Source organism: Notamacropus eugenii, chromosome 4, assembly GCF_028372415.1.
Source record: "Notamacropus eugenii isolate mMacEug1 chromosome 4, mMacEug1.pri_v2, whole genome shotgun sequence".
NCBI lineage: Eukaryota > Metazoa > Chordata > Mammalia > Diprotodontia > Macropodidae > Notamacropus > Notamacropus eugenii.
Window position 1 is genome coordinate 335350761 of NC_092875.1, and position 21086 is coordinate 335371846.

A 21086-nucleotide genomic window follows, 5' to 3' on the forward strand; every position below is an offset into this window, starting at 1 on the left:
CCTTTCTGGTAACTGTGGCCAGACAGTTGGGGTCCAACTGTTTGTTGTAGTCAGGCAGAGGAAGCCATGTCTGTTGATCTTTGATTTCTCTGTATTTTCTTTGAAGTTCAGGATGCTGACTTCCCTGAACTAGATGTATGATATATGTGCTTGGTTAAAAGAATGATCCCGTGCTTGATTAAAGTGATTGTTAACCCCTCAAAAATTGCCTTTCCCTTTATGAATGCAGATCTAAGAACCTCTGATAGCAGGCCTCCCTGTATATGTTGGGGTTCTTATTATTGTTCTTAGGTTTTTTTTCCAGAACTCATTTATGGTTTGATCAATTTCTTTTTCTAAAACAACGCTATTTGAGTATTCTATTTCCTCTTACATTAATCTTGGCATATTCATATATACATATATATGTATGTGCTTGTGTGTATATGTGTATACATAAATATATACACACATACATACACACTCATTTATACATATGTATATATAGTAAATATTCATAAAGTTCATTTAAAATGACAACTTTATTGGTTTATAGTTAGACTCTTTAGTTCCAAATAATTGCTTTAGTTTAATTATTCAAAAGTGATCCTATTAATTACTTTAATTTCATCTTCATTGGTTGTGCATTCACCTTCTTCAATTTTGTCATTGGTAATTTGGGTTTTTTTAATTAAAAAAATCAAATTAGCCAATAGTTTATTGATTTTTTAATATTTTTTCATACATCCAACTCCTAGTTTTCTTTATTATATCGTTTTTTAACTTTGAATTTTATTATCTCTCCTTTATTTTCAAGATTTCTATTTTGATATTTACTTGAGGATTTTTAATGTTATTTTTCTAGTGTTCTTAGTTAAACAGACATTAATATGTTTTGTCTCTTTTTTTGATGTATGTTGAGAGATATAAATTTCTCCTTAAATGCTGCTTTTGCTGTATCTTCAATTTCAGTATGCTAATTATTATTATCTTCAATGAAATTATCTTTTGATTCTATGTTTTGTTCTTGAACCCACTCATTCTTCCAGACTAAATCTTTCTGATAAATTCCAAGTCTGTGCTTCCGACATCTTTTATTGAGTGTGTGTGTGTGTGTGTGTGTGTGTGTGTATGTATATAGTGTCATGGTCCAAAAAGGGTATATTTAACAGTTCTGTCTTTCTGAATTTGTTTGTATGTTTTTTATCCCCTAATACGTGGTCAGTTTTGTGAAATTGCCCCACACAACTGGAAAAAAAAAACCCAACATTATATTCCTTTTGATTCCCATTTAATATTCTCCAGAGGGCCAGTACATTTAACTTTCTATAATTCTTTTCATCTTCTTAAGTTCTTTCTTGTTTATTTTATGTTTAGATTTATGTAGACCTGAAGGGGATTTAGTTCTCCCACTAGTATAGTTTCACTATTTCCACCTGTAATTCATTTGACTTTTCCTTCAAGAATTTGAATGCTCTGATACTTGGTGTATATATATTCACTATTAATATTAATCCATTGTTCCTTTCTTTACTTCAGCTTAAAATAACACATTCTGTTCCAGCTATCTATTTTAATTCACTGTGTGTATCTTCCCATTTCAACATGTAAACATGCAAACATTGTAAACTTGTACTTGAACATTGTAAACTTGTAAACACTGAGTCACTTGTAAACAAAGAGTCTACTATATACAACATAGTAGGGGATTCTGGTTTTCCATTCATTCTTTTATGCTCTTCTATTTTATGGGTGAGTTCATCTCATTAATATTTATAGCTCTTATTGCTAACTGTATATTTTCCTCCATGCCATTCTCTTCCATTTGTCTTTTTCTTTTTGTACCTTGTCCCCTTCTCACAAATCTATTTTACTTATGACCATTACTTCTCTGAATCTGCTTTCCCTCTTATCACCTCCCTTTCTTTTAGCACTTTCCCCTCCCATTTTCTATTGGGTAAACTGACTATCTATACTAAATTCTCTGCATATCTTCCCACTTTGAACTAACTTAGATGAGATTGAGGTTTGAGTGTTGGCTTCTTTCCCCCCTTCTATTTTTACCTCTACTGTAAAAATTCTTTCTGGATCTCCTTTATGTAAGAAAATTTCCCTTCTTCTTCTTCTCCCTTCTCCTAGTATATCCTTTTCTCACCCATACTTTTTATCTAAGTAGACTCCTTCTAACTGTACCAATAATGATAAAAATCTTAAGCATTACGTGTATCTTCTCACCGTATGAGAATTTTAATAGATTAATCTTATTAAGTCCCTTATGATTTGTCATATTTATTTTTATGCTTCTCTTGATTCTTCTATTTAAATGCCAAAATTTCTATTCAGTTCTGGTATTTTCATCAGGAATGCTTGAAAATCTTTTATTTCATTAACCATCTTTTTTTCCTTATAGGCTTATACTCAGTTTTGCTTGGTAGGTTATTCTTGGATATAAGCTTAGCTCTTTTTCACTCCATAATTTAATATTCTATGCCATCCAATCCTTTATAGTGTTAACTATATGTGATCCTGCAATGACTTGATGATATTTGAATTCTTTGTTTCTTGCTGCTTACATTATTTTGTCCTTGACCTGGGTACTCTAGAATTTGGCCACAATATTTCTGGAAATTTTTATTTGGGGTTTTCTTTCAGAAGATGATAGATGTTTGTTTTTTTCAATTTCTCCTTTGCCCTCTGATTCTAATATATACAGCAGTTTCCCTCTTTTTCTTATCATGGCTTCAGGTAATCTAGTTATTCTTAAATTATTTTTCCATGATCTACTTTAAAGGTCAATTATTTTTCCTATTAAAATTTCAAATTTTCTTCTTGTTTATTCCTTTGACTTTATTTTTATTGTTCATTGATATATCATGAAGCTACTAATTTTCACTTGACCAATTCTAATCTTTAAATTAGTTTCTTCTGTATTTTTATGCTTCTTTAATTCTCCTTTCATTTCTTTCATTTCTCTTATTTCTATTGCCATTTTTCCTCTACTTCTCTTATTTAATTTTTAAAATTTCTTTTCTGCCTTTTTTAAAGTCTCTTTAGGTCTCCCAGAAATTCTCATGGGATTAGTGTCCATTTTTCTTTGAGGTTTTGCTTGTAGATGTGTTTTCAAATCATTGTCTTCTGAGTTTATGTCTTGAGCTTTCCCGTCACCATAGTAGCTTTTTATGAGCATGTTCCTTCTGTGTTCTTTACTTACTTTTGCAGATTATTCCTTAATTTTAGACTTTATATTGGAGTTGGGCTCTGCTCACCTCCTGGGGTTGGATGAGGTGGGGGGGGGGAAATATCTGGCCTGTGTTTCTGTCTTTTATGACCTATTTTTCAGCTCATTGGGTGCCTGTAAGATATCAGTACTTCCAAAGTGATGTAATCCATGAAGTTTACTCCTATTTACTCCTCTCCTATTCACTCCTCTCCTATTCTATACGGTGGTCCTTATCTAGGTAGGGTCTCTATTCCTTCCTGATACCAACCATTTCTCTCTGCCCTGGAATTGCAACCCAGAACTGAATAATGGGAGATATAGCTGCCAAATCATGCCTGTTCCTTCACCCAATGTTAGCACTGGGGTCTCCTGGCATCTCTGTCTGATCAGGTACTTAATCTCCTAAGCATTCCTGTGCGCTGCATTCTCCCCTTGTACATCCAGTACTCCAGTATCAGCAAACTTCTCTTTCTATCCTTCTAAGCTGCCTCATGCTAGAAAAATTATTTGCTATGATTTCTGTTGTTGCTGATTGTCTTTCTTAGAATTTATTTTAGTGCATTTTAAAAAAAGTTTTTTTGAGGGGAATGAAGTAACTTCAGGCTCTCTTCACTTTACCATGTTGGCTTTGACTGAAAAAATAACTTTTGAATAAAGGAAAAGAAAATTCTTTCATAGGGGAAAAAGTATATTCTGGAGTCATGGTATACCTTAGTTTATGAAATCAATATGTTTTTTATAAGTTGCTTGTAATGCAAATTTCTATATAACAGTTCCCATTTCTATAGTGCTTTAACCTTAATAAGAACATTTCTCAAAACAACCTTGTGAGACAGGTATGGTACTGCAACATATGACCACTGAGTAAACTGGAGCTCTGATAGATTAAGTGAAATCCTCCCATTGTTCCTAGTCCATTTTTACACTAGTAAATAGAAGAGCTGAAAGTAGGAGCCACTAATTCTGATTTATTTTCCAAGAATATTTTTTTTTTGTAGTAGGAACATTGGGACGCATGCTATTCTGTTGTGGAGTAAAGAGATGACTGTGATCTATTCAAAGGAGGGAAGATGGTTTGGTAGAAAGAGCACTCAGTTTTAAAGTCAGAAGACTTGGGTTTAATCATGGATATGCTGTTTACTATCTGTTTAACCTTAAGCAAGTCAGTTCACTTTTCTAGACCTTGGTTTCCCAAACTATAAAGTGAAGGGCTTGGATTAAGATGACCTCTTAGGCCCCATCCAGCCTAATCTCTTTTTTTTTTATTATCTCACTTTCTCTTTGGCTAATTTTTTTTTTTCAAATTGGAGGTATTTTCCTTTGGACGAAAAAGATGTTGCTAAAGCAGTAAAAAAGACACTATACTTAAACTTTATAAACTAGACAGAAAAGTCCTACTAGCTTTTTATCAAACTCAATTCTCAGTACTCTTTTGCGTAAGCACTTTGTGGGGATGTGGGGGGGAGCAGGGGAGAGAGGAGGAGACATTGACTTTCTCAAATGAGGTTGACATGGACTAAAGGGAAGAGGAAAGCCAAGGGCTTCAAAGGGAACAATTCTCAATGTAATAATAAATGAAAGAATATATTGATTGAGACATACTAGATAGGACATGAAATAAAAGAATATAAATTTATCTGGTACTAGGGTAAAGAAATCTGAAAATCCTTTAATATGAATACTCTCATACTGAATATCACATCTATTTCTTGATTTATGAATTCAGTAAAATAGGCATCTGAATATTGAGTTTCTATTTCTATTGTGCTTTAATCATGGGTCAGTCAGTCTGATGCTAAACTAGCATTTATTAAATGCCTACTATGTGCCAGCCACTGTGCTAAACACTGGGGATACAGAGAAAGGCAAAAATCAGTCCCAACTCACAAAGAATTTACAGATTAATAAGAGAGGCAACATTCAAATAATTTTATATAAACAAGATATATTGAGGGTAGTTTCAGATGGAAGGTCCTAAGATTAAGGATGAATGGGAATGGCATCTTGCAAAAGTCATGAATTTAGCCAAGATTTGAAGGAAGCTGTGGAAGTTAGAAGGCAGTGATGATGAGAGGGGAGAGAGAACAAAGTTTAGGGGACAACCAGCAAAAATGCTCAATATCGAGATGTGTTATACTATCCAAGGAAAAGCAGGGAGGTCAGTGTTACTGATCACAGAGTATGCAAAGTTGGCTGGTTGGTTGTTGTCCTTTATTCTCAAATAGGACCAAGATAGATATAAGAAGACTTGAAATTAAAGAAGGACAAGATTATAAATGGCTTTACATCAAAGGGAATTTTACATATTCTGTCTGGAGGTCATAAGTAGTCACTGGAGCTTATTTAAAAGGGGACTAACATGGTCATATCTGTGCTTTAGAGAGATCAGTTTGGCAGCTGAGTAGAAAATGGTTTGCAATGGAGAGAGATTTGAGGAAGGAAGACCAATAAGCAAGCTATTGTAAGAGTCCAGGTGTGAAGTGATGAGGATCTACACTAGGATGATTGCAGTGTCAGAGAAGTGTACAAATATAGGAGATATTATAAAAGTAGAAGTGACAGCACTTGACAGTTGTTTCAATATTGAAGATGATATCTAGGTTGTAGGCATGGATAACTGGAAATATGATGTTTTTGACAGTAATGGGAAAATTAGGAAGGGGAAAGAGTTTAGGGGTAAAGGTAATGAGGTCAGTTTTAGACATATTGAGTTTAAGATGTCCATGGGACATCCAGTTCAATGTCTGAAAGGCGACTTTAGAGGTGAGAGTGAAGACTAGGCTAGCAGATCTGAAAGTCATCTGCATACAATAATAAAAATTAAAACCACAGAAGCTGATGTGATCATCCTGTGCCCCCTAAAAGTTCACTTTACCCTGGACTTCTTACATTAAAAGTACCCTTTCCCCTATGGCTTCTCCTAGTGATTGTCATTGTCCTCCCAGTACCTCCATTTTCAGGTGGACACCCAGTCCAGTTATGTTTACATTCTCTGAACTTTTGAATCTCTGTGATGTCTTTATAATGCCACCATGCTTGAAAACTTCCTGTCTTCCCCTCGACCTCCTTCCCACTTTTTAGCTTTCTCTTATGTGGTATCTTCCCTATTAGAATGTAAGTTACCGGATGGTAGGGACTGGTTTTTTGTTTATATGTTTGTTTGTATTTGTGTTCCCAGTGCTTAGCACAGGGCCTAGCACATAGTGAAGGCTTAATAAATATGCATTGACTTGATCAAGTGAAAGAGTAAAGAAGGAGAAGAGAGAAGGGCCCAGAACAAAGCCTTCTGTGACCCTTACATTTAGCAGTTATGACCTGGAGAAAGATTCAGCAAAGGGGACGGAAAAAGAGTGGTCAGGCAAGGAGGAGGAGGGGAAAAAAAAAAAACTAGAGAAGAGAATATCAAGGAGAGAAAAAACTGTAATCAGCATTGTCAAAGGCTGCAGGGAGGTCAAAAAAGATAAGGATTGGGGAAAAAAAAGACCATTAGATTTGGTAATTAAGATACCATTACTAACTTTGGAGAGAGCAGTTTCAGTTGAATGATGTGGTTGCAAGCAAAACTACAGAGTTAAGGAGTGAGATGAAAGGAAATGGATTCACCTACTATAGACTGCCTTCTCTAAGAATTTTACCATAAAGGGGAGGAGAGATATAGGATGAGAGCTAGTGGCGATAGAAGGATCAAGTGAAGGTTTTTGGGGATACAGGAGACATAGGAATGTTGATAGTCAACAGGGAAGCTGCCAACATGTCAGAGGATTTAGAGCTGGAAGAAATTTTAGCAATGATCTGTCCTTTTGCAGAGGAGGAAATTGGGGCCTAGAGAAATCAAGTGACTTGCCTATAGTCTTCTAACCAATTAAAGCCTCTGAAAATTCAATATTTTCCTAGAAGAGAAATGTAAGACATCTTATTTTCTTTGTTGTTGTTCCTGCTGTGATACAGCTATTTGATCAAGTATCCAAAGCTGACCATCTCTTCAGCTCATCAGTCTAGTATGTGGGTCATGCTCAGCTCCAGCTAAGATTCTCTTGTAGCACCTCATAATCTGTGTCAATCTCTCAAAGAGAAAGGTTAATATAGACAGAAGCTGACCCCTTCCTTGGATCTTAAAGACATAGTTGAATTAAACTTACAGTTTGTTAAGCAACAAGACCTGGTAGAACTGACTTTTCCGTGAGGAAAATGAAGCCTAGCATGTGAAATGGCTTCCTCATGATCACTATCATCTTAGTAACTCTCGTGTCGCCCCAATGAACAATGCCCGTCTCTATATTGAAGGCTTTTCCTTGTCAGGAGTGTGATTCCTTGTGAGGCTACTCTCCTCCAAACAGAATCAGGTCAATTGGTCCAAACACTTGGGAACATACTTTTGAATTGTGTGTTTGTGTGTGTGTGTGTGTATTTATGTGTTACTATATATGTGTATATGTAAATATGTGTCTGTGTATATATATATATATAGCATATATATATGTGTGTGTAAATATACACACACACACTCACACACACAGTTTGAACTAGGAATCTTACTACTAGGCATATATCCCAAGAATATCAAAGCTAGAATAAAAGGTCTCATATATGCCAAAATATTCATATTATCACTCTTTATGGCACTAAGAACAGGAAGCAAAATCAGTTTTAATCAATTGGGGAATGGTTAAAGAATTAAGATACATAGAAATCTTGAGAGGACTTCAGGATCCCTCTAGGCCAGCCCTCTTACTTTATTGATAAGGAAACTGAATTGAATGCCTGGGAATTTTAATGACTTGTTCAAAATCAGGGAGGTAATAAGAATCAGAGGAAGGGTTTGAACCCAGGTGTTCTGACTCCAGAACAGATGATCTTGATACCATATCATATTGTTTCCTTAATATGATTAAAAAGGGTACACATAATAAAATGTATACACAGTACAACAATAATACTGAACATTTTGGAATTATAATGACCAAGTTTGGCTTCAGAAAAGAGATGACAAAAAAAGTACTTCTATTTCCTTTTTAACTTTTATTCCATGGGGAGTTTCTCTAAGTAGTGAAATTCAAATGATATATTCAGAAATGAATGTGATGTTAAAGCAAATAAAACTTTTTATTTTTAAACAATCAGCCTTAAAGCTACCTCAGTAATCTTTCAAATAAGAGTTTGATTTTGTTTTCAACTTGGCACAAGGAAGAAAATGAAGGGATCATCACCAGGGAAGGAGCTGCATTTTCCACAAAGGGTACTGGCCTGAGGTACAGTTTAGAGAAGCTAGGCTGCTTTATTGGTCACTTGTTTCAGGGATTGTACAGTGACAAAGAAATAATCACTTCTCATCATTTTGTGCACAGAAAAGTATCTCAAAAGTAGGTCATGAGCTTTTTTATTTATGTGAGATAAAATAATGCTGAGGTGATGTTTCCACTGACCACAGTTTTCAAAAGACACCTAAAGGCATGAGGTCTGATAAGTCTTGTAGTGTCAGTTTAATATAGCCGTTAGACTCCTGTGTGCTTTAATTGACATAGAGCTTTCTATTATGACTTGAGCGAGCACAGAATGAATGTGCTGTAAAACCAACAGAAGGCAATGAGGGTGACATTGTCATGTCCAAATGGGCTGCCAATTCCTGTACAGCAATGCCCAATCAAGCCAGTTAGCCATGGTCAGTCTGTCCACCTTAATTGTAATCATAGTACAGTCATTGCATAACATGAGTCAATGTGGAGTGAGGCAACCCAAATTAAATATGAGCCCATGCAAAACATTGTCAAGGAGCTAAATCTGCCTCAATAGGCCAATCCCTTAGTACCCTAGGGTCTAAGTAGAAATTAATATATGTAAACATAAATGGTATATTTGATCTTGATCAACACTTTCATCTTTGTGGTCAGGTATGGAGACTTCTTCCACTAATGTTTAGTAGTAACATTTCTGCAATTATCAGTCTTAAAGATGTGCAACATGACTTACACATGTCACAGGGCTTATGTGTCAAAGACAGATTGTTCTCTTCTGCTTGTTTTCTCTCTCTCTCTGTCTCTCTGTCTTGGTGTTCCTGTGTCTGTGTTCCTTTCTTTGTCTGTTCTTGCCTCTCTGACTTTCTCTTTCGCTCACCATCTTCAGAAGGCTCTTCATTAACAAACAAACATTGCTGAGCACATAGCAGGTATTTAATATAATACATGCCTGTCTGATTAAATTAGAGACCTGGGCAGTTCATTCAGATATTCGGCCAAATGTGAACCTTCTATCTTGAGCTCTGCTGTAGCCTGAGTTCTTTCTATGCCTCAGTTTAACAGTGGAGATATAGATAGAAAAGGCATGCATTACAGAAGAGTACTTGGAGACCTGAAAGCATGTTCTACCTTTTTTAAAAATGGATTGTAAAAGCTCAAAGGGAATTTTGACCAACTGAGAAATATTGGCAACTTTACAGCATCTTTGTGGGCAAAAATCCCTGTGTTTGCTCTTTGTAGACCTTATGCAAATTTGTTGATGTATACCCACATGTTGGCGGGCAAATAAATGTGTAAAGATAGAAGTTCCAATGATTGAATACACTGAATTGCTAAAAGCAACATATTGCAACTTATGTTCTGAGAGCTCTTTGCTCACCATGAAATCCCCAAGCTGAATGTATTCAGAAGAAATGCAATACGGTATGGAACGGTTCCAGGTTCAGATGTGAACACAGACACAAACACGGTGAAAGCAGAAATGTGGATCTGACGCTGTGCTGCAATGTTAAGGAAATAAATTGGATGTTGTTCATGTCCCTAATGCAAAGAAGGGAAAAAATGCTTTTAAAAGTTATCTGCTGATTTTGGAATCTCATTTATTCCCTGCTGATTCACATCATCTGCTTAGGCTGGATGTATGATGCAAACTTCCCTTTAGCAAGATTCTAATACCAGGGTTAATAAACAAATCCAGAAGTTTTTAATAATTTTGACCCAGCTATGAAAATAAACTCTGCACAAAATTCCGAGTACCTAAAAGTAATCAGTTTCAATTCAAGTCAACAAGGATTTATCAAGTACTTATTATTTGTATGGTGCTTTTAGGAATAGGAGAGAAGATGTGCCTTGCACATGATAGGTGTTTAGCACAAATTTGTCTAATGATAAATGGAATGGTTTCTGCTACCTCAGAATTAACATATATTTAGTTTTCTAGGGGAAAATGCATTTCTCATGTGTTTATACCTTCAAATCAACAGACATTTATTAAGTGACTACCCTATGCATTGCAGATAGAGGGGGAATAAAATTCCTGCTCTCTAGTACAGAGCTTGAGTATTACTGAGAGATGGCGCATGCACAAAGAGAATTAAATCTAAGATGATTTGGGGAAGAAGAAATAACTAATAGCTGAAAGATTTTATGGAGAGGATATCTACTGAGCCTGAACCTCTAAGGAAGATAAGAATTCTGAGAGGTGGGGTGATGAGGGAGTGTGTTATGAATGAGAAAGATGGTTTGTGGGAGATGGAATATAAAGTTAAGGGAATAGCTCAGTATGGCCAACATGTGTGAAAGAAAACAACGTGAAACAGATCAATAGGGTACATTAGAGTCAGATTGTAGAAGAGTTTAGGTGCTAGGCTGAGGATTTTTGTTTTAGACTTTTGAGTAAAGAGAGTAACATCATCAGATCTATGCATTACAAATATGAAATTGCTACTTGTGAGAAAGATCAGAGAAAAGAGAAACCATTGTTTTGTGCATTCATTGTTGTACCAGGTTGCACTTCAACACTGTTTTAAGCTTTGCAAAGCACTTTGCATATGCTGATTCATTTGTTCCCCACAACAATCCTGTAAGCTGAGTGCTATTATTATCCCCATTTTAGGGATAAGGTTGAAAATAGTCACATGATTTGCCTAGGATCACTCAGCTATTAAGTGGTGAGGCAGGATTTTGTGAGGTCTTTGTAGCTCCAAGTCCAGCAGTCTGTTTGCTACAATGTTTTCTGTATACATCACATATTACTCCCTCTCTCACAACCCCAACTAAGTGCTCGGAGGAAAGAATGATCATGGCAAGTGGAGTCCATTAGGCCGAAGCCTTATGGGAGAGTTAGGACTTGAAGGATCAGAAATAGATATGTAAAAGTGGATAGAAAAGGGGAAAGCAACTTAAGTTAGAGGAACTTCATAAGTAGAAGAATAGAAAGGCAAACATGCATGGTGAGGATAACTAAAATAAATTTTCTCTCTCACTTTTCTGTCCTTTTTTTGTTAAATAGGTGCATATATGTGTGCTGGAGGGTGGGAGAGAATTCTGTGCTGTTGAAAGAATCCCATCCATTTTTGTTCTGTTCTCATATTTTTCTTTAGGCTTCCTATCTTCTATGTCATAACAGTGGAAGAGAGTAAAACTCATTGAGCTAGAGGAGTGAATTTTTCAATGAATTGAATGATTCTACATATGAATTAACCATTAATATGATCACTTGAACCAAATGGAATGACCAATTTACTTGAATAACTGATGAGTTGACTTTTTCCCACTGAATTAACCACTTATTTGAACTGTTTGGGTCAATATTACTAGCTGACGCTGTGATTACGTAGCTTCTGCCTAATGAGTTGGGGATCAACATGCCTTTTCACTTAAATTACATGTTTTTTCCACTTCATAAATACTACAGGTGAGCTTACTTACTGTTCTTCATACTCAGTACTCTCTATCCTTTCCTGTGCTTCTGCACAGGCTGGCACCAATTGGGAATGCACTTCCTTCTCATTTCTGCCTTTATACCTACTTTCCATTAAAGCAATCAACACATTCTGTAGGACGCCCTTCCTGATTCCCCGAGATATTACTATTGTGTTTTAGTCACTCAGTTGTGTCCAACCCTATGTGACCCCATGGATGTTGTCCATGGGGTTTTCTTGGCAAAGCTACTGAAATGGTTTGCCATTCCCTTTTCCAATGTATCACATTTTACAGATGATGAACTGAGGCAAAGAGGTTAAGTGACTTGCCCAGTATGACACACCTAGTGAGTGTCTGGGTCTAGATTTGAAATAAGAGCTTTCTGACTTCAGCCCCAGCATTCTCTCTACTTCACTAGCTACCTCCAAAGAGGTAAGTACCTAACCCTCAAAACCACCCATTTTGTATACTATCTGTGCATATTGTCTGTCCCAACAGGAATGCAAGTTCTTAGAGGGTAGAAACTGTTTCACTAGATATTTCTCAATATTCCATTGAGATATTTGTCATCATGTAGCTCATCATCACATTCTAATGAGTATTGCCCCAAATCGTTAACCTCTGACCCTGGCAATCAACTCTACTGCATGAAAAGGGATAAATGAGTTTGACTTCCTAAGTTGTAACTGGAGACAATGTTCCAACCATTATTTTGCCACCAGGAAAGAAGTTAGAGCAACACAACTTCTTGATCTTTGTATTTGTCCTTGAAATTTTAAATATAATTAAATTGACTAAACTTGTAAGAAACATCTATAATACATGGGACACTGTTAGAAAATGGGATACAAAGAAAAAAAAATAGTCTCTCCCTTCAAAGATTTTTTATTATATACTAGGAATATAACAGATGATGCATATAAGTAAATGTAACCTTTATAATGTAATAATGTAACCTTTATAAGTAAATGTAACCATATAAGTAAATGGAACCTTTTCTGCAACTTACAGAATTACTTAGAGGACTGAGGTGTTAAATAACCTGCCCAGGGTCACACAGCCATATGATAAGATGTAAGACTTGAATCCAGGTCTTTCTGGCTACAAGGCTAGCTTTTCTGGCCACTATGTTCTGCTGCCTCTAAATAAATATAAAGTAGATGCAATGCAAAAACAAGTCTATTTCACATGAGAGAGAACTAACGTGAGGAAATTAGACAATGTTTCTTGTAGTAAAATAGAAATTCTAAGAGGTAAAAGTGACAAGGGCAAGAAAGAGTGACCTTCTATGTAAACGTAAGGAGATGGGAGATGGAATATCTCTATGGAGGAAAGTGGGCAGGTCAGTTTGATTAGATCTAATTGGACCTAAAGTGTTACAATAGGAAACACAAGGTTTTTTGATGGAGGGTTATTTTTTTTTCTTTTGGCAGGGATGGGGAAAGAGGGGACTTAATGGGTAATATTGCTGGTGGTAGTGGCCTTGTGCCCAGTTCAAGAATTAGGACTTCCAAAACATACTTATGATATGAAACTATAAACTAAATGCAAAGTTGTACCCCCAAATAAAACAGTTTTGTTTATTTTTTTTTTTTGAGTTAGGAAAACTAAACATCAAGTTGTTACCCTTTGTGTGACACTGTCCTAAGTCCTGAAAATAGAAAGATAACTGATTTTTTTTTTTAGGAATGATTCCCTAATTCAGAAACAGGCTTGAGTTCTCTTTTTTCTGTCTCTGTTTCTCATTCTTTTTGTTCATCTCTGTTTCCACTCATATTTTTATCTGTCAGTCTCTGTCTGTCTCTTTGTTTCTCTCTCTCTCTCTCTCTCTCTCTCTCTCTCTCTCTCTCTCTCTCTCTCCCTCTCTCTCTCTCTCTCTCTCTATCACACACACACACACACACACACACACATATTCACACATACACAAACACAAGCTCACATGATTTGATAGCTTTCAGTGTTGTCTTAATGAAAAATAAATAAAGGTCACTGACCATTCCCATGCAATGTATGTCTGTTTTTATTCCTAGAAGGAGCCTGTTTACCATGGTGGTTGTCATGGTTTCCATTTTCTCTCAATAGTCTGCTTATTCCCCAAATGTCATGTCATTGTAGCCTTCAATAATTGCCCACATCTGACTTATAAAAAGAATTGAGGAGGTATTTACCTATGGCTCTATTTGAGTAGGAATCAACATGTGCTCAGTTTGTAGCTTGTGGAAATCTCTGTGCCTAGGTTCTCTAGTGGTTTCAAGGGAGTACAGTATCAGGCACAGGCCTTCCTTTTGAGGTGGTTATGATCTAGTTAGGAAGATGAAGTATGAAGATATACAAAAATTAAATATAAGTTAAACAACCATAGTGCATTATATGGGATATGATTAAATGCCAAATGAAGAGCACAGGCAATAATATCGATATAGTACATACATTGTACCTGAATGACTGGTGAAATCACTGCACCTGAATGACCTGGGAATGAGTGTAGGAGAGAAGAGAGGAGGAAGAGAATTAGAGTATATAAGTGGCTTAAACTAACAACAAACCTCACATTTATAGGCCTCTCTAAGATCCACAAGGGTTAGATTGCATTGGGCTGCCTCTAATCTGAACTCTGAGCATGCTACTCACTCACACACCCTTTTCTTCTAGACACTTCATTATTGCATGTTTATATTTCCTATCTGATTCAACTAGATCTTCCCAGGTCAATACTTAAATATCATCCATCCTAAGATATCAAACATAGGAAAACAACCAAACCGACCTGAATGAGAATTTAGTTCTTCCCTATTAAATAAAAGCTCTGACTTCCTCAGTGAAATTTCCTGCTATAAAAGCAACCATGATTCAGGCATCTAGTACAGACTCAGAGGAATAACAGAGAGCTGCGTACAAGAATGCCTTTCCAAAGGACTATTATTAACCATCTTGCTTCCTCATCCTGTGCCCATGACCATTTTGATTGTATCCTTTGCTGTCTCTGTTCTTTCCCACTGATTCTTACTCTTTATGTCAGGAAAAAGGGTGAGTCCCTTTTACAACCTGGATCTTGGTTTCTTCATCCATAAAAAAGACCATTGGATGGGAAGGTCACGAAGTTCCTTTCCAACACTAGATCGCTGATGCTGCCCCAGTGTTTAGCTCTTAGAACATACTGCAGTAAAAAGCCTCTTGCTTCTTACATTACTAATTTGCTTTATTCTTTTTGTGAAATGCTTTCTAAGTCCCATAACTCTTGATAAAGACTGGGAAAGGTAGGAATTTTCTAGTTGGAAAGGAGAAAAAGGGACATTGGGCAAGAAGATAGTTACAATATAATCCAAAGATGAAAGATGATGGTGGGAGATGAGGGAGGTGATGTGTTTGAGTAAAGCAATATGCCTGGAGTGAAGAGATTATGTTACAAAGGCAAATTAAGACCAAATTTTGGAGACTTTTGAAAGTCTAATATCTATATCTATATTTCTTTTGAATAGATAAGGCAGAATATAAGAGAATATCAAATCATATAGAGAAGGGGAAAGGGGGATGAAAAAATCCACCTATGTGGAGCACATGGATGGAAAATATATTTTCCATAACAAGGATATTTCTACTGCTCTAAACTCAGGTCCTGGCTGTCAGCTGTCTTGAGGACAGCAATTTGTTGAATTGGCAACACCTCAGGGTTTCTCCAATTATCTTGAAGGGATGTTGTGAAAATAAAAGGTGTTTTTTTTTTTTTTAAATTCTCAACACCAAATGAATTTTAATACACACCACACACACACACACACACACACACACACACACCAATTCATGACAAGGTATTGAAACAAAAAACAGATTGAAATTGCTCTAGGAAATTCTTCATATTTTCCTCAATTAAATTGGTATCCCTGAAAATGTATCATTTGACCTCTAAGTCATTTCTGATGAAGCCAGAGGGTTTCATTCAGTCACTGCCTCAATCTAGAAAGAAACATATTCTCTGAAATATTTTCCTTTTATTTCAGCTGTTGCAGAAATAGCTTCAAGCACTAGAATAGAAGAACAATAGAACTTTTGGGTCACAAGTGATCTTGTGTTTCATATGTCTTATGTCTCTAAATGACCTATAAGCTACTTGAGGGCAAGAGACCTCCTTGCTACTTCTTTACACACACACCATAGTTTGTAGCACAGGATTAGAGTTTGTAGTTTATCAAAGAACTAAATAATTATTGAAACAATGAAAACTTTTTGTTGGCTTTCTCATGAATATTAACTTCCTACCTGTATTTTACAAGTTTGCACTGGAGTACATTTGTTTTGTGTTTCCTTGTGATTGGATCACTCTTTATTTTATTTTTTTCACTTATGCTATTATAGCCCACTTAATATAATTACAGAAGGTCCAGACAATTCAATAAATCAATCACAATAGACTTGACAATGCTTTCAATATGTGCAAAAGAAAATAAAAAAGTTTTAAGCCCTATGATTTCTTTGGGAAGTGTGATTCTCTTTAATTGGCACAAAAACTAAAGCAATGTGATTTCTTGAGAGGACTTCCATCAGGCCTGCAACCATCCCTATCTCTCTTTCTCTGTCTCTCTATCTCTCTGTCTCTGTCTGTCTCAGTCTTTCTCTGTCTCTCTGTCTTTCTCTGTCTCCCTCTCTCTCTCTCTCTCTTTCTCTCTCTCTCTCTCTCTCTCTCTCTCTCTCTCTCTCTCTCTCTCTCTCTCTCTCTCTCTCTCTCTCTCTCTCTCTCTCTCTCTCTCTCTCTCTCTCTCTTCCTACCTCCATTGATCATGTTATCAATGAGCCTAGTCCAGAAACAGACAATACTTCAGCTGGAATCAGAGAGACTGAACTAGTAGGTAACCATGACTGATAGTCACCCAAAGAAGGGCAACTTCTGGGAGTGTAACCTTTCATGTTACTTCAGTGAAGTACCTGCTATGGATTCTAAAAAGACACCAACCCATAGACCTCAGCATAGAAATACAAATAAGGGAAAAATCCGTAAGAACTTGAGGCAGCTGGTGGTACAGCTGATAGAAGCCTGAGCTTTGAATTAGTCAAGACCTGAGTTCAAATTTGACCTCAGACATTTATTAGCTGTGTAACCTTACACAAGTCACATAAGTCTTGCCTGCCTCAGTTTCTTCAACTGTGAAATGGATATCATAATAGTCTCTACCTCCTAGGGTTGTTATGAGGATCAAATGAAATAATATTTGTAAAGTGCATAGCATGGTGCCTGGCACAGAAGAGCTCCTTAAGGTAGGCTTGGTCTCTTCTCTCCCCCATTTTCATGTTGGGAATAAAGGAGTTCAAGGAATAAAGAATTATGAGTTAATTTGTTGCATATGTGTTCTCTCCACTTCTGCCTCACCACATTTTAAATTGCATTTAGTGTCTACTGTCTTCATAGACCATATATATATTTGTGGCAGAATGTGCCTTAGACATTTGGAGAGAATGTTTCTGCAAATACTGTTCTAAACAACATCTTAGTAAATTAAATAACTTTCTTTTTTTTTCATAAAAGCAACTGGTTGATTATTAATGGAGAGTTTTATGTGGACTCCTGAGATATAGTACTACACACACACACACACACACACACACACACACACACACACACACACACACACACACACACACACACCCCTTTTAAGTATCCATAACCTGAGAGTGACTGAGAGGTAAAACAGTGGACTTTCTCCAGGCTCTACTCTATAAACTTCTGGAGGGCAAAAGTGTCATCTACAATTAAATTTTAGCAAAAATAAAGTCCTTGCCCTTAAGGAGCATATATTCCAATGAGAGAAGACAGCACATGAAAGGAAAGTGGGAAAGGGGGAAGGAGTGAAGTAGAACACTGGATGAAGAGTGGTGGAGAAAAAAATCTAGAGAGTAAAGAGCAGGGTAAACTGCTATAATGTAGGAATGAACATGACTGGTTTGGGTGCCCTCCTTAAAACAGAGTTTGAGGAAGGAATTACCAATAAGGGCCACAGTTTAGAGGGAACACGACACTGTGAAAAGTAAAAATTTACTAGCTGAATTAAGAAAAGAACTTTGTAAAATTGGTAGATGGAATCAAACAATTCGTATCATCATTTTATGTGTAGCCAATAACGTTTCCCATGTGAACCTACGGATCTTTATGAATTGTACTTTTGAGATTTGGAAGCTATTATTACCAATTATCAAAATTAACTGAACTAAGAACCAGAGCTTTGAAACACTGTATTACAGATTTTGAGATAGCATTTTCAAAAATAATAAATCATATTGAAGCACATTAATCTCACTAAAGCATTTATTGTTAATGATAATATATTAATGAGAAAAACATTTTGTATCATCCAATAAAATTTCATTTTGTTATTTCTTTATCTTATACTTACAAATCTATATTGTCTAAGTGTTTAATGTATTTAAGTGTCAGTTCAATATTTTATATGTTAAACTGTCATACGTATATAATTGAAAAATAAGTAAATATACTTGCATTTGAAGGTGCACACTCAATAAATATTTTTTATTTATATTTCATTATTTATAAAGTGTGTGTGATTTAAAAAGTTGTAAAGGCCTATTAGCATCTCCAACTTGCATCAAGAATGGCCTTGAATGATTACTTTTATATTGTTATTTTTATAATAGATATTTTTGTAAAGACTTTATAGAGTAGGCATAAATATCAATAGTCACTACTATAATCAAAGTATACAAGTAAATTTACTGTCCCCAACTAAAAACCCAAGTCGTTTTCAATGAGGTATTACCTGACTATGCCTTTTTCATTTTGTGGGTTTTTTTAACCCCAGTTGTAGAATTTTACATTTTTATCCTTATTTAATTTCATTATATTTAATTTAATCCATCATTTCTGCCTGTTGTCCATTACAATTAGTCAACGATGCTAAACGTCAGAAAATCTTTTCTCCATCAGGGCTAGCCTTTTGTAGCTATGTGAAATTGTTTGACTATCACTGGCAAAGACTACCTAATGATATCTCTGCCAGCCAGGTGCCATAGAGTGTGAAATTTCCCAATGAAGACAGGTATTTTTTGCCTTTTGGGTAGTTCACAAACGCAGCCTCTCAGAACTGGAAGAGACTTTAGAAGATTTTTATCCCAATCCATACCCCACCAAAAGTCCCTTGTATAAAAATTCACAACATGAGGTCAGCCAGTCTTACTCAGAGAGTACATGGTTTCATTATATAGTTCAGTGAACAGAAGGCTGGATTTAGAGGCATAGGATTTGAGTTCAAATTTTAGCTTTTCCCTGTGATGTTAGCCAAATTAGGACACTATAGGACACTATAGGTAATGAAAATACATATCCTCTGAGGTCTCTTCAAGCCTGAAATTGAAAACTCATATGGAGGAACGCATTCAATCCCTCACTATTTACTGAGAATAAGTTACACAAATCATCCCTCTTTGATTGAAGTGCAGCGGGTAATACAAGGGCATTGGGTGCTCCCTGGGTCTATGGCCGACTCCACTGAAAATTATATGGAAAGACAAATGCTGTCTAATTTGATAATATGCCAAAAGCCAGTTCTGCCCACCAACATGCCCCTACTTATTCTGTACAGAGAGATTTCCCAAGAGGATTAAAAAAGCAATCTGAAATGGTGACCATACCTGTACAAATTGCAATATCTGTAAGTGTCTGGACAGTATTTCTGAAGTACATTCCTTTCAAAGATTGTTAACTAGCTCTTTCTCAACAACAAATAATTGATGCATGGGACAAGTTCCAGCACGGAAGCTGGAAGTCAGGAGCCTAATTAAGTAACTTTGTTCCATAACAAGTGGATCTATCAGTCAGTGATGCAAGTGTCACTGAGTTGATGAATGTGTACATCTTTTATAACATATTTTAATGTTCTGCTGACAGTCATTTTGTCCCTAGATGTACGTAGTTATCCATGAGAGCAAATGAAATGAAGACTATTTGTTTTATGCTTTAAAATCCACTTCCTCAGAAACTAAAACCATGTACTCTTTCATCTGCTGGGCACATAATAAATTCTTAGTAAGTTCTTGAAATAAAAAGAATATAGGCTAAGAGTCAGAATGCCAATTACTGTTCTGGCAGTAACTTTCTTTATGACCTTGGGGAAATGACCTCTCAAGGCCTCAGTTTCCTCATCTATAAAAAAGCAGGAGATGGATTAAATGATGTCTAATTTTCCTTCTAGCTTAAAAATGTTTCTCTGTGAATGAGGGAATCTGCCAGTGAGGCTTTACCCTAAACAAATGTACTAGCAATTAGCAATTGGCATTAAATATTAATTAATGTTAATTACTAACAGTAGAATGTGGTAGCATATCATGGGTTTTGATCTTCAGGCTTTCTCTGCCTTGAGCTGCATTTTATTTTCCCTGTCATATAAAAGGGAATGTCAAAGTAACATTTCAGGATTATTTCCATATCAATTAGTTGAAGATTGGAGTCAGAAGTCATAGGTTTGATCCTAATATGGACACGCATTAGTTTTGTGGCCATGAACAAGTCAGTTAACTTCTCTGAGTCTCAATTCCCTTATATGAAAAGGGGTATACTACCTCACAAAGTTGTGAACAAAATGTTTTCTAAATCTTCAAGTTCCAGAGGAATAAGAGTTGTTATCTAGAGCAGAATAGGGTGGGGTATTTTTGTTTTGGCTTTTTTTGTTGTTTTTTTTATATCATGAGTATGACTCCTTTTCTTCCACTTTTCTTTCTCTCTGTCTAGACCTACTGAATTCTCACTTGTAGGACAGGACTCATCATGCCCTAGGCCTAATCTGTTCACAAGGCAAGGAAAATATAAGGATCCATGTACTATAAAAATATCAGAATGAAGTTAATCAGTCAACAGGCTTTTATTAAACACCACTAAGTAGAAGGTACTAAGCTAAGCAGTAGAAATACAAAGAAAGGCAAAAATCATGGTCTTACCCACACTTCAAGGACTGGCTCAACTTTTGCCTCTTTTTAAGCTTTTTCTGACCACCCCAGTCAAACACATTCTTTCCCTTAAATTCCATGGATTTTTTTTTTTTTGCTAGAACCACTCCTATTTATAGTATGTATCAAGTACTGTTTTATGTCAGAATCATTTATGCACATTCCATGTACCTTGATATGACATAAACTCTTAGAGGGGAAGACTGTGTTTGATTTATTCTCTATCCCACCCAGCACTGAATAGGTTCTTTACACATAGTAGGCACTCAATAAATTGTTCA